This window comes from Manis pentadactyla, chromosome 2 (genome assembly GCF_030020395.1).
Source record: "Manis pentadactyla isolate mManPen7 chromosome 2, mManPen7.hap1, whole genome shotgun sequence".
NCBI classification, from domain to species: Eukaryota; Metazoa; Chordata; class Mammalia; order Pholidota; family Manidae; genus Manis; species Manis pentadactyla.
In genome coordinates, this window is record NC_080020.1 from 120,451,556 (window position 1) to 120,465,958 (window position 14,403).

General features: G+C 37.7%; 1 protein-coding gene across 2 annotated transcripts in view; it reads left to right on the top strand.

Moving 5' to 3' along the window:
• The window catches only part of CDH9 (cadherin 9), a 131,335-nt gene that overhangs the window by 27,307 nt on the left and 89,625 nt on the right, over positions 1–14,403 (top strand). The window contains exon 2 of one of the 2 annotated variants that reach the window (XM_036907291.2): positions 3,407–3,463. The exons of the other annotated variant lie outside the window; for it this stretch is intronic. The gene's annotated coding sequence lies outside the window, so the exon portion shown is untranslated. The remainder of the gene's footprint in view (positions 1–3,406; positions 3,464–14,403) is intronic. 2 annotated transcript variants of the gene reach the window in all.

Below are 14,403 nucleotides of genomic sequence, written 5' to 3' on the forward strand. Positions count from 1 at the left end.
AACACACCACTCTTGCTTGGTCTTCTTCTGCTACTCTCTCCCCCTCCCTTCTGTTGGAGAGACCCAACTGAAACAAGCCAGACACTGCTGCTGTAGGACCCTTGATTCGGCTTTTGCTCTGAAAATACTTTCCACCACATATCTTCTTGGATAGCTCCCCTTTCTTCAGATATTTACTCAAATAACACCTTCTCAATAAAGCCAACCTGGAATTTCACTTGCTTCCCTTAACCAACCAACCCCTTTTATTCAAATCCCATGATGTTGCTCTAAAGTTTTTTCAAGAGCACTGAATATCTTCTATCTACTATATGTTTTTCACATTTATTATGTTTATTGGATGGTGTTTGTCTCTTCCTGACCGAATATAAGTTACATAAGCGCAGTCATCTTCGTCTTTGTTCTTGGCAATAGTAAGCACCAGATAAACAGTTAAAGAATAACTAGTTGGTTCATTTCTACAGAGTGAATGCTCATTTACACCACAGGTATAATGTTAGATGGCTCCTTAGAGTCCATCTAGGACTTGGATTTGGATACAGATGATTGGTTGAAAATATGCTTCTCAGGAGAAAAATGTAAGGGAGGGAATGAAGCAGGAGTGAGAAAGGAGAAAGAACACACCACCAACATAATCTCAGGTTGAGTCTAGTCTTGGTGTGATCCACATAAAGAAGGCTCTGAGCAAAAAAAAAAAAACAGAGAATTGACCCACATTGAAGCAAGAGGTTTGCCTATTTATGCTTCAGTGTCATTGACCATGCTAGTGAGTAGAGTGATTTCCCTAATTTGGTTGTGCTCCTGAGTGCAGAAAATTGCCCAGAGGAAAGTGATCACTGCAAGCAGTTTGCCCCCAAATCTCCCAGCATCTAGCTGATAAGTAGACTGGCTTGGTAACTGGGATTTACATGGAGCATAAAAGCATTTACTACAGAATCCAGATTGACATAATAAACTACAGATGTGCTTATGCCTTTAAAATGGTTAGTGTAATAGTTTGCAATGACCCTCTCAAATCTATTTATAGTTTCCTAGGCAAAATGCATATTGTTTTACTGTACATTAATAGAATATAATTATATAATGACCTAATCAATAGCTTCAGCTTGAAGGAAAGGCATGCTGTTATTTTATATTATAGATCTATTATATTGCAGGGTTTTTTTTACACACATAACTTTATTTAATCATTTATCCTCTTAGAAGGTAAGTGCATGAATACCATTCTAAATATAATGAAAATAAAACCTAGTTAATAAACTCACCTCCACTCATTAAGTGAGTGACAAAGGCAGAATATTAATCCAAACCTCCTTCAGATTTACTATCCATTCCACTCATCTACCTGCATCTATAATGTCAATGTAAAATTACATATTTTTCAAAATTAAGTCCATTTTATTTTGAAAGTAACTCTGAGAAATCTTAAATTCATAAATTTAAACTGAAAAACATATCAATATTTCTACTAATCTCTAAATGAAACTTAGCATATCCTTCAATTACATTTGTGGCTATCAACCCACAGTAGTATTAGAGGTATCTGTGACTTTATATCAGTAGGAACTCAATATCATATGAAATACCTTATATATTTTTCTTTGAAATTATGGTACTGATCAGATCTACTGCCAAGTCTTCTTATTTATTGCATTAGGTAAGAAGCATTATATTATTTTGCCCCAACTGGTTTTAAAAATATGTTGATGGCTGTATTTCTTAAAAATTGGTTTCCTTTTTAGTACTATATATCTTGTATGTTAATTCATGCTTTAAAAACATTACTCTGTCATCAGACTGACAAGTTTCATGAAACAAAAAAGTTGAAATTCCTTTTTAAAATCCTTAATATTGTCCTGAATATTTGATTAAATATTACCTTCATCTGTATCTCTAGTGTGGAAATTATTATACATACTTGAATATTTGTTCTATGACTTACTCCTCCATAGCTATTTAATGTCCCTTCCTCTCCACAGCACTGCCAAGCACATCCTACCATCCACCCACTTGTTCCCATTTGCCCTGACCCCATGCTAAGACAAACTGGCCAACAGTTGGGTTTGAACTCTTGCTTTCCAGAGTGAACTCAAGAAAGGAGCTCTGTCAAATCAAATACATTTTTAAATAAGGATGGAACACTATGTGTTCCTTCTTAAATGAAAAATACTTAGCGTAGGCTGATGGCATGTCAGACACTCATTAACTTGCATCTGACACACTCTGATGTTCATTTCTGACACTGGAAGTTGACATGAAACCACAGGCAGAAAATTCACTTACATCTTTCTCCACTAATTAGAAATTTGAAATGTAAATTTAAGTTTTTCTTTCATTTCCCTGAGGGATTAAATATCATTCAACAAATGACTTCTAAGGTCAGTAATCTCTTCAGGAATGTGTCATAAACAAACTGTCTCTTGTTACATATGTAGACTATATTCCTAGAATGTATACTCCTTGAGGAGTTTGCTGTTCTGTTCAGCTAGAAAAATGACTAGGAAAAGAGTAGGTACTTTATATATATTTGGTGAAAGAATTAATATGTGGGTTTTTTGATAACTTTATGGTGCATCACTGTATTATATGTAAGTTGCATTACCTATTTACCCTTCCCCTACTCTTACACATTTAGTTCATTTTCAGCCCCCTCAATTTTTCTGTCAGGATATTTGCAGGAAATGCATATGCAGGTGACATGCTCCATGATTAGGAAGGGTTTAATGCAGGATGTGTCCAGTGTTAAAGGAATAACTAGAGATGGTGGCATAGCAGGAATTCACAACTACATGAACCTTTCCCCTCCTGGGCCGAATGGGGTTAGGCAGGAGCTGGGGCAGAAACTACTCCGGAGAGAGTACCTGTATTCTGACAGCTTTCTCTGTAATGAGCTGTGATTCGATGGTATTCTGGAGTGACAGCTCATTATAGAGAGAATCAACCAACTCTTAGTGGTGCTGCATAGAGGAAACTCTACCTCCCTTTCCTCCTGCCTGTGCCTCATGCTGTCTGACTCCAACCATGGACCAGTGACCCCACCAATACTGAATTTACCTCCTGCCACCCTGAGCAAAGTGGAGACTTCAGATTGGCTCTGAAGGCACAAATACAAAATGTCCAGAACATCTAATAATAAATAATGGTTTTATAAACATGGTTATACTCAAACATTTCTTTCAAATGCCTGATTTCTTAAGAAATTTTTCTAGAATTTGAATTAGCTGGTCAAACACTGTAAATGATTTTAAGGCTTACACTTATGACAAATTATTTTGAACAAAATGTTATACATTGTACCCCCATCAACAATATCCAAATAACTATTTTGGTTTCCTTTTCTGTACCAAGAACTATGCCCACCCTATGATCCCTTAACAGCACTGAATACTGTACTTCCTTTTTTCAGAATTTTAACTTTCATTGCCAAATACCAAGGTTTATATACTCAAAACTTAATTATAAGGTTTGTATTTTCTAATTTTCCATTGAGACTGAAATTGTATTTGTACTTTTTTACTACATGTGTAATTTTAACCATTGTATTATCTTTAATAACCATGGAAAATACTTGTGGAACTCAATATTTTAAGTCTGGTATGGAGCATTCCTGAAATTCCAGACTCATATATCTAAATGCACATGTGTTATCTACATTTGGATGCTAAATAAGGTGCATCAATCTTAACATGTTCAAAATCAAAACCTTGATTCCCTATTCCACACACAACCTGAACTTCTAGTGCCTCTTATCAGTAAACACTAGCTCTTATCTATTCCTCAAACCGAAGCGGTGGATTCATTCCTAAATTTTCCATTCCTTCATCCCAGTGAGAACATTTTCTTATTAGGATTATTTCAATCACTCTCTAGCTATTATCTCTGTTTCCTTTCTTGCTTTACAAAGACTATTTTATATATGCCAGCTAGAGTTACCCATTAGCATTAAATTATGTTATGATCCTCCTGTGCTACAAACTCTCACGTGATTTCAATATGAGGTTTAAAACAACTTACGGCTTTGCATGACTTTGAAAGCCTAGTGCCTCTTGGGCCTCACAGATGATGACTCTCCTCTGGTTCACTTAGCTGGATGTACATGCATGTTCCCTCTGGGACCTGAAGGCTTCTAACATAAAAACTCTTCCATGTCAAGTATTTGCAGTTTGTTAGTCCCTTTCTCTGGAACTCTGTTCCCATTGAAATCCTCATCCCTCACACCCTAACTCCTCCAGCTTTCTATTCAAATGTCACCATCACTGAGAGGCTCCCTGTTTGACCACATTGTTGAAAATAATGGTATCTCCCCCAGCACATGTAATTTATCCTGTATCCATTAAATTTATTTTTGTCAATAGGGGGCCATTTTTAGAGTAGTTTTAGATTCACTGAAAAATTAAGAAGATAGTACATACTGTTCTAATATGCCCTTGACCTACTTTTGCCTACTGTTAACATATGATGTTAGCACAGTAGTTCTTTTATAATTAATGAACCAATTGATATATTATTAAATGAAGTCCATAGTTTATTCAGACTTCCTTAGTTTAAATCTAATAAATTTTCTGTTCTAGGATTCCCCCCAGGATATCACTTTTCATTTAGTAGTTCATGTTTCTTTAGTCTTCTCTTGGTAAAGATAGTTTCTCAGACTTCTCTTATTTTTAATGACCTGGGCAGTTTTAGAGAGTCAAGTATTTTGTCACATTCCTCTCTATTGGAATTTGTTTGAAATTTCTCTGATTATCCAGGCTTTATGCGCTTGAGCAAGAAGACCACAGATGTCAAGTGCCATTTGCATGATATCAAATCAAGGTATTTGCTATCAACTTGTTTAATACTATTGATATTGGCCTCAATCACCTGGCAGAAGCACACAAAAGCAAACAAACAAAACACACACACAAAACCTTGTTTCCCTCAATTTTCATATTGTGTCTCTGGAAGGAAGTTACTCTGTGCATCCATACTTCTGAAATAGGGATTTGAGTTCTTCCTCCTTGAGGATAGTTTCTAGATTATTTGGAATTCATCCTTAAAGGAGATGTGTTTCTTCCCCAATAATTCATTGATTGAATCATTTATTTCTATCAATATGAACACAGGGGTATTTATTTTACCCATTGGATTATAATACAATCTTTATTAAATTTCTTACTTATATTGTTACAGATTAGGCCATTGAGAACTTTTTCATCCTGTGTCCCTTGACATATTCCTGTACATGTGGGTTTGGGGATGCATGTGTGTGTTAAGCACTTCTTTACTTTCTGGCATTACAATATGCTCCTTGTTCATCTTGTATATTTTCTGTTTATTCTTGGAATCAACCATTTCTCCAAGGAGCCATGGTTACTTTAATTGGAAAATGGTATGAGAAACCAAAGTCTGGGTGCCAGGTGAGTTCACTGGTACTTGGTAGCATTGTTGCTAGGCCATCTCACATAGCAAAGGAAGGAATACATCTGTGTGTATGCTAACTTGCGTATATACACATATCTGTAAATTTATAATTTCAGTATGTAGCTTTCTATAACTATATTAAAGTATGTGAATTTTCATTAATGTCTCCAACACTATTCTATTACCACATGGATCATACTGTCCCTTCCCCTTGTCTATCCATAAATTACTACAATAGTAAGCAACCTGACTCCCAATAGATGTCATCTATCTACTTAATTGCTCAATTTCAGTATATATGTATAGCACCACAAGAATCTCTAACCTATACCCTCAGGAGAAACAACCTTAATAACTAGAATGCAGCGGTTATGTGCAATTCCTTTCCATTTAGTCTTAGGGACTCCACTTACTTCTGAGGTTATTTAGGTCAGCTCCTTTCTCTCCTATTCCCTTCCCTGAGATTGTTACACACATTTGTAGTAAGTTAGAATCTGCTGTCATTGTCTATATTCATTCTTGGAGCCCCATCACTCCAGCCTCCAATTCTTAAATGATTTTTTATTTTAATTTTCATAGTTGAGGTTCATTCTGTGTTGTGAAGTTGTACAGAATTTGACAAATGCATAGCATCTTGTAGCTGCCATTGTAGTACCATACAGAACCCACTGTTCCCAAGGTCCCCTTTGTCCACCTGTTCATCCCTGCTACCCTCTTTCCCAGACCACTGGCAGCTGTTCCTTCAGTTTTGCCCATTCCAGAAAGGCATTTGAATCATTCAGTGTCAGTTTGAGTCATTCAGTGTGCAACCTTTTCAGACTGAATTTTCTCACATAGCATTATGCATTTAAGTTTCCTCATGTTTGTTTGAGACTTGATAGCTCATTTCCTTTTTTTTTTTTTTTGAGGGCATCTCTCATATTTATTGATCAGATGGTTGTTAACAACAATAAAATTCTGTATAGGGGACTCAATGCTCAATGCACAATCATTAATCCACCCCAAGCCTAATTCTCATCAGTCTCCAATCTTCTGAAGCATAACGAACAAGTTCTTACATGGTGAACAAATACTTACATAGTGAATAAGTTCTTACACGGTGAACAGTACAAGGGCAGTCATCACAGAAACTTTCGGATTTGATCACGCATTATGAACTATAAACAATCAGGTCAAATATGAATATTTGTTTGATTTTTATACTTGATTTATATGTGAATCCCACATTTCTCCCATATTATTATTATTATTATTATTATTATTATTATTTTTAATAAAATGCTGAAGTGGTAGGTAGATACAAGATAAAGGTAGAAAACATAGTTTAGTGCTGTAAGAGAGCAAATGTAGATAATCAGGTGTGTGCCTGTAGACTAAGTGTTAATCCAAGCTAGACAAGGGCAACAAAACATCCATGGATGCAGACGATTTCTCTCAAAACAGGGGGTGTGAGGTTCTAAGCCTCACCTCTGTTGATCCCCAATTTCTCACCTGATGGCGCCCCTGCGATTGTGCCTGTCTTATGTTGTTCCTCCCTTGAAGAATCTTACCCGTCTCTGGCTAACCAGTAATCTTCCGGAGCCATACAGGGAATTGTAAAGTTGGTAAGTGAGAGAGAAGCAATATTGTTTGAAAAGGTTAACTTTTTACTTCTTTTTAGATTTATGCCCTGTGGCTTCTATGCCCAGCATTTGTCTTGAGGTATCTTTACCACTTGGAAGAATTATAATACTCAGTAATTTCAATATGAGGCACAAATTCTACTTAGGGGTTGTAATTATGAAGGAAGAAGAAAAGCTATAGGAGTAGAAGATGGAAGAAAACATGGGAAGATTGATTATTTCTTTGACATATCTTCTTTTAGTGTGACATGAGCATGTATAGGTTTTAAATTATTAATTAAATTACGTGCACACATTAACATAATAGGAATAGAGCTACATAACCAAAGCGGACCTACAATTACCAGCCATATCCAGTGAAACCAAGAAAACCAGTTAGGCACCCTAGGCATTTGTGAAAACTTATCAATGATATGATGGATATTGTCTAACTGAATTTGAATAGTTTGAGAAAAATCAGACAAATTAAAACAGCACATTCCTGGGAACTGTTCACATCCCATATGTTCTTTTAACAGTAGATAGTCTATAGTCACAAGATTTTGGAGCGCTGCAAGTTGCACTTCTCCTAATTCTTGGTTGAGTTCCAACAGTATAGATCCAGTCAAATTTGTTGTTTTACTGTATGCACAGGCCAGCTTAGATATCTCCTTCTTCATTCCAATGGCAAGTCCAGGAACCAGTGGGATGAATGCAGCTACAACTGCAACAGCACCAGGATCTTTGTTGAAGTTTTTGATGATCATCTTCTGGAATGAGTCTTCCAGAGAATGTTGATGTTGGAAGTTCTTCTTCATATCATATCTTAGTTCATTTTCTGGGTAGCCAAATTAGGCTTTGATCCTCTGTATAAACACAAACAGACCCTTTGCCCACACTTTGATATGACCTTTATACCACTGTGTAGAACTCATTGGAGGTCACCACAAAGGAACTGCTTTTCTTTTCTTTTAAGAGAAAGGAATATTATCAGAAAAATGTACTTCCAAAGCTGATCATCTGACACCCTTTAAATGATCAAAATTAAGGATATTTAAAGCATGCATTAATTGGTGATTTGCAGTTAGTTTTATCCTATCAGGGAGTAATCCCCTTTTTCTTTTTTTTTTTTTTGTTATCATTAATTTACAGTTACATGAAGAACATTATGTTTACTAGGCTCTCCCCTATACCAGGTTCCCCCCACAAACCCCCTTACTGTCACTGCCCATCAGCATAGCAAAATGTTGTAGAATCACTACTTGTCTTCTCTGTGTTGGACAGCCTTCCCCTTTCTCCCACCCCCCCCACCCCCCCATTATGCATGCTAATCATAATACCACCTTTCTTCTTCCCCCCCTTATCCCTCCCTACCCACCCATCCTCCCCAGTCCCTTTCCCTTTGGTACCTGTTAGTCCATTCTTCGGTTCTGTGATTCTGCTGCTGTTTTGTTCCTTCAGGTTTTCCTTTGTTCTTATACTCCACAGATGAGTGAAATCGTTTGGTATTTCTCATTCTCCGCTTGGCTTATTTCACTGAGCATAATACCCTCTAGCTCCATCCGTGTTGTTGCAAATGGTAGGATTTGTTTTCTTCTTGTGGCTGAATAATATTCCATTGTGTATATGTACCACATCTTCTTTATCCATTCATCTACTGATGGATACTTAAGTTGCCTCCAATTCTTGGCTATTGTAAACAGTGCTGCGATAAACATAGGGGTGCATCTGTCTTTTTCAACCTTCAGTGCTGCATTCTTAGGGTAAATTCCTAGGAGTGGAATTCTGGGTCAAATGGTAAGTCTATTTTAAGCATTTTGAGGAACCTCCATACTGCTTTCCACAATGGTTGAACTAATTTACATTCTCATCAGCAGTGTAGGAGGGTTCCCCTTTCTCCATAATCTCACCAACATTTGTTGTTGTTTGTCTTTTGGACGGTAGCCATCCTTACTGGTGTGAGGTGATACCTCATTGTGGTTTTAATTTGCATTTCTCTGATAATTAGCGATGTGGAGCATCTTTTCATGTGTCTGTTGGCCATCCGTATTTCTTTTTTGGAGAACTACCTGTTCAGTTCCTCTGCCCACTTTTTAATTGGATTATTTGTTTTTTATTTGTTGAGGTGGGTGAGCTCTTTATATATTTTGGACATTAAGCCTTTATCGGATCTGTCATTTACAAATATATTCGCCCATACTGTAGGGTAACTTTTTGTTCTATTGATGGTGTCTTTTGCTGTACAGAAGCTTTTCAGCTTGATATAATCCCACTTGTTCATTTTTGCCTTTGTTTTCCTTGCCCAGGGAGATATGTTCAAGAAGAGGTCACTCATGTTTATGTCTAAGAGATTTTTGCCTATGTTTTTTTCTAAGAGTTTTATGGTTTCATGACTTACATTCATGTCTTTGATCTACTCTGAATTTACTTCTGTGTATGGGGTTAGACAATGGTCCAGTTTCATTCTCCTACATGTAGCTGTCCAGTTTTGCCAGCACCATCTGTTGAAGAGACTGTCCTTTCCCCATTGTATGTCCATGGCTCCTTTATCAAATATTAATTGACCATATACGTTTGGGTTAATGTCTGAAGTCTCTAATCTGTTCCACTGGTCTGTGGCTCTGTTCTTGTGCCAGTACCAAATTGTCTTGATTACTATGGCTTTGCAGTAGAGCTTGAAGTTGGGGAGTGAGATCCCCCCTACTTTATTCTTCTTTCTCAGGATTGCTTTGGCTATTTGGTGTCTTTGGTGTTTCCATATGAATTTTTGAACTATTTGTTCCAGTTCGTTGAAGAAAATTGCTGTTAATTTGATAGGGAATGCATCAAATCTGTATATTGCTTTGGGCAGGATGGCCATTTTGATGATATTAATTCTTCCTAGCCACGAGCATGGGATGAGTTTCCACAGTGTCCCCTTTAATTTCTCTTAAGAGTGACTTGTAGTTTTCAGAGTATAGGTCTTTCACTTCTTTGGTTAGTTTTTTTCCTAGGTATTTTATTCTTTTTCATGCAATTGTGAATGGAGTTGTTTTCCTGATTTCTTTTTCTATTGGTTCATTGTTAGTGTATAGGAAAGTCACAGATTTCTGTGTTGATTTTGTATCCTGCAACTTTAGTGTATACCAATATCAGTTCTAGCAGTTTTGGAGTGGAGTCTTTATGGTTTTTTATGTACAATATTATGTCCTCTGCAAATAGTGACAGTTTAACTTCTTCTTTACCAATCTGGATTCCTTGTATTTCTTTGTTTTGTCTAATTGCCATGACTAGGACCTCCAAGACTATGTTAAATAACAGTGGGGAGAGTGGGCATCCCTGTCTTGTTCCCGATCTCAGAGGAAAAGCTTTCAGCTTCTTGCTGTTCAGTATGATGTTGGCTGTGGGTTTATCATAGATGGCCTTTATTATGTTGAGGTACTTGCCCTCTACACCCATTTTTCTGAGAGTTTTTATCATGAATGGATGTTGAATTTTGTCAAATGCTTTCTCAGCATCTATGGAGATGATCATGTGGTTTTTGTCTTTCTTTGTGTTGATGATGTGGTGGATGATGTTGATGGATTTTCGAATGTTGTACTATCCTTGCATCCCTGGGATGAATCCCACTTGGTCATGGTATATGATCCTTTTGATGTATTTTTGAATTCGGTTTGCTAATATTTCATTGAGTATTTTTGCGTCTACGTTCATCAGGGATATTGGTCTCTAGTTTTCTTTTTTGGTGGGGTCTTTGCCTGGTTTAGGTATTAGGGTGATGTTGGCTTCATGGAATGAGTTTGAGTGTATTCTCTCCTCTTCTATTTTTTGTAAAACTTTAAGGATAATGGGTATTATGTCTTCTCTGTGTGTCTGATAAAATTTCGAGGTAAATCCATCTGGCCCGGGGGTTTTGTTCTTGGGTAGTTTTTTGATTACCATTTCAATTTCTTTGCTTGTAATTGGTTTGTTTAACTTTTGTGTTTCTTCCTTGCTCAGTCTTGGTAGGTTGTATTTTTCTAGGAAGTTGTCCATTTCTTCTAGGTTTTCCCACTTGTTGGCATATAGGTTTTCATAGTAGTCTTTAATAATTCTTTGTATTTGTGTGGAGTCTGTCGTGATTTTTCCATTCTCATTTCTGATTCTGTTGATTTCTGCTGATTCTCTTTTTTCTCTTACTAAGTTTGGCTAGAGGCTTATCTATTTTGTTTATTTTCTCAAAGAACCAGCTCTTGTTTTCATTGATTTTTGCTATTGTTTTATTCTTCTCAATTTTCTTTATTTCTTCTCTGATCTTTATTATGTGCTTCCTTCTGCTGACTTTAGGCCTTATTTATTCTTCTTTTTCCAGTTTCGATAATTGGGATGTTAGACTATTCATTTGGGATTGTTTTTCCTTGTTCAAGTGTGCCTGGATCGCTATATACTTTCCTCTTAACACTGCTTTCACTGCTTCCCACAGACGTTGGGGCTTTGTGTTGTTTTCATTTGTTTCCATATATTCCTTGATCACTATTTTAATTTGTTCATTGATCCATTGATTATTTAGGAGCATGTTATTAGGCCTCCATGTGTTTCTGAGCCTTTTTGTTTTCTTTGTAGAATTTATTTCTTGTTTTATACCTTTGTGGTCTGAAAATTTGGTTGGTAGAATTTCAATATTTTGGAATTTGCTGAGGCTCTTTTTGTGAGCTAGTGTGTGGTCTATTCTGGAGAATGTTCCATGTGCACTTGAGAAGAATGTATATCCTGTTGCTTTTGGATGTAGAGTTCTATAGATGTCTATTAGGTCCATCTGTTCTACTGTATTGTTCAGTGCCTCCGTGTCCTTACTTATTTTCTGCCTGGTGGATCTATCCTTTGGGGTGAGGGGCGTGTTGAAGCCTCCTAAAATGAATGCATTGCATTCTATTTCCCCCTTTAGTTCTGTTAGTATTTGTTTCACATATGCTGGTGCTCCTGTATTGGGTGCATATATATTTAGAATGGTTATATCCTCTTGTTGGACTGAGCCCTTTATCATTATGTAATGTCCTTCTTTATCTCTTGTTAGTTTCTTTGTTTTGAAGTCTATTTTGTCTGATATTAGTACTGCAACCCCTGCTTTCTTCTCGCTGTTGTTTGCCTGAAATATGTTTTTCCATCCCTTGACTTTTAGTCTGTGCATGTCTTTGGGTTTGAGGTGAGTTTCTTGTAAGCAGCATATAGATGGGTCTTGCTTTTTTATCCATTCTATTACTCTGTGTCTTTTGATTGGTGCATTCAGTCCATTAACATTTAGGGTGACTAGTGAAAGATATGTACTTATTGCCATTGCAGGCTTTCCATTCGTGGTTACCAAAGGTTCAAGGTTAGCCTCTTTAGTATCTTACTGCCTAACTTAGCTTGCTTATTGAGCTATTATATACACTGTCTGGAGATTTTTTTTTCTTCTCTCCCTTCTTATTCCTCCTCCTCTATTCTTTATATGTTGGTTGTTTTATTCTGTGCTCTTTCATGTTTCCTTTAACTGCTTTTAGTGGGTAGTTGATTTTATTTTATTTTTTGCCTTTAGTTAGTATTTGGTTGGTCTGCTTTCTTTCCTGTGATTTTATTTTCTCTGGTGACATTTGTTTAGTTTTAGGGGTGCTCCCGTCTAGAACAGTCCCTCTAAAATACCCTGTAGAGTTGGTTTGTGGGAGGCAAATTCCCTCAACTTTTGCTTGTCTGGGAATTGTTTAATCCCTCCATCATATTTAAATGATGATCGTGCTGGATACAGTATCCTTGTCTCAAGGCCCTTCTGTTTCATTGCATTAAATATATCATGCCATTCTCTTCTGACCTGTAATGTTTCTGTCGAGAAGTCTGATGATACCCTTATGGGTTTTCCTTTATAGGTGACCTTTTTCTCTCTATCTTCCTTTAAACTCTTTCCTTGTCCTTGATCTTTGCCATTTTAATTATTATGTGTCTTGGTGTTGTCCTCCTTGGGTCCTTTCTGTTGGGAGTTCTGTGTATTTCTGTGGTCTGTTCGATTATTTCCTCCCCCAGTTTGTGGAAGTTTTCAGCAATTATTTCTTCAAAAACACTTTCTATCCCTTTTTCTCTTCTTCTTCTGGTACCCCTATAATACGGATATTGTTCCTTTTGGATTGGTCAACAGTTCTCTTAATATTGTTTCATTCCTGGAGATCTTTTTATCTCTCTCTATGTCAGCTTCTATGCGTTCCTGTTCTCTGGTTTCTATTCCATCAATTGCCTCTTGCATCTTATCCATTCTACTCATAAATCCTTCCAGAGTTTGTTTCCCTTCTGTAATCTCTTTCCGGGCATCTGTAATCTCCCTCCGGACTTCATCCCTTAGCTCTTGTGTATTTCTCTGCATCTCCATCAGCATGTTTATGATTTTAATTTCGAATTATTTTTCAGGAAGACTGGTTAGGTCTGTGTCCTTCTCAGGTGTTGACTCTGTGATCTTGGTCTGCCTGTAATTTTGCCTTTTCATGGTTATAGAGATAGTTTGTGTTTGCAGAGCTGGCACGAGTGACGGCTGGAAGAACTTTCCTTCTTGTAGGTTTGTGGCCTTCCTCTCCTGGGAGAACAGCGACCTCTAGTGGCTTGTGCTGGGCAGCTGCACGCAGACAGGGCTTCTCATTCTTTCCCGGCTGCTATGGAGTTTATCTCCACAGTTGCTGTGGGCGTGGCCTGCCTGGGGCTGTGGCTCCAATATGGTGGAGCCGTGTTGGAGGGGGAGTGGCTGGGAGGCTATTTATCTCCATGAGGGGCCTCCATGCTTCCTGGTGCCCAGAGGGTTAGAGTGCCCAGAGTTCCCCCGATTCCCTGCTGCTAGACTAAGTGTCCCAGGATGCTTCCATCTGGTTTTGGGGTCCCTGTCCCTTTTAGACGTCCAAAAAGCACTCGCAAAAAAAAAAAAAAAAAAAAAAAAAATTAAATAAATAATGAAAAAAAAAGAAACTGCTCGCTTTTCTTTGTCCCCAGGCGCCAACCTCAGGGACATGCTCACAGGTCTTACTGTCCTGTTTCCCTAGTATCCAGGACCCCATACATGCACTGTGTCTGTGCTCTGGTGCGGATGGCTGGGGCTGGGTGTTTAGCAGTCCTGGGCTCCCTCTTCCTCCCCGCTCCGACTCCTCTCCTCTCTCTGGGTGGTGGGGTGTGGGTCGCTCGGTTCCCGCCGGGCCGGGGCTTGTATCTTACCCCCTTCGCAATGCACTGGGTTCTCACAGGTGTGGATGTGGTCTGACTGTTTTCCTGTGTCTTCTGGTCTCTCTTTTGGGAAGAGTTTTCTTTGTTGTATTTTCAAAAATACATGTGGTTTGGGGAGGAGATTTCTGCTGCTCTACTCACGCTGCCATCTTGGCCCCGCCCACCTAATAAAGCTCATTTCTTATCTCTGAATAATATTCTATATGGATATACT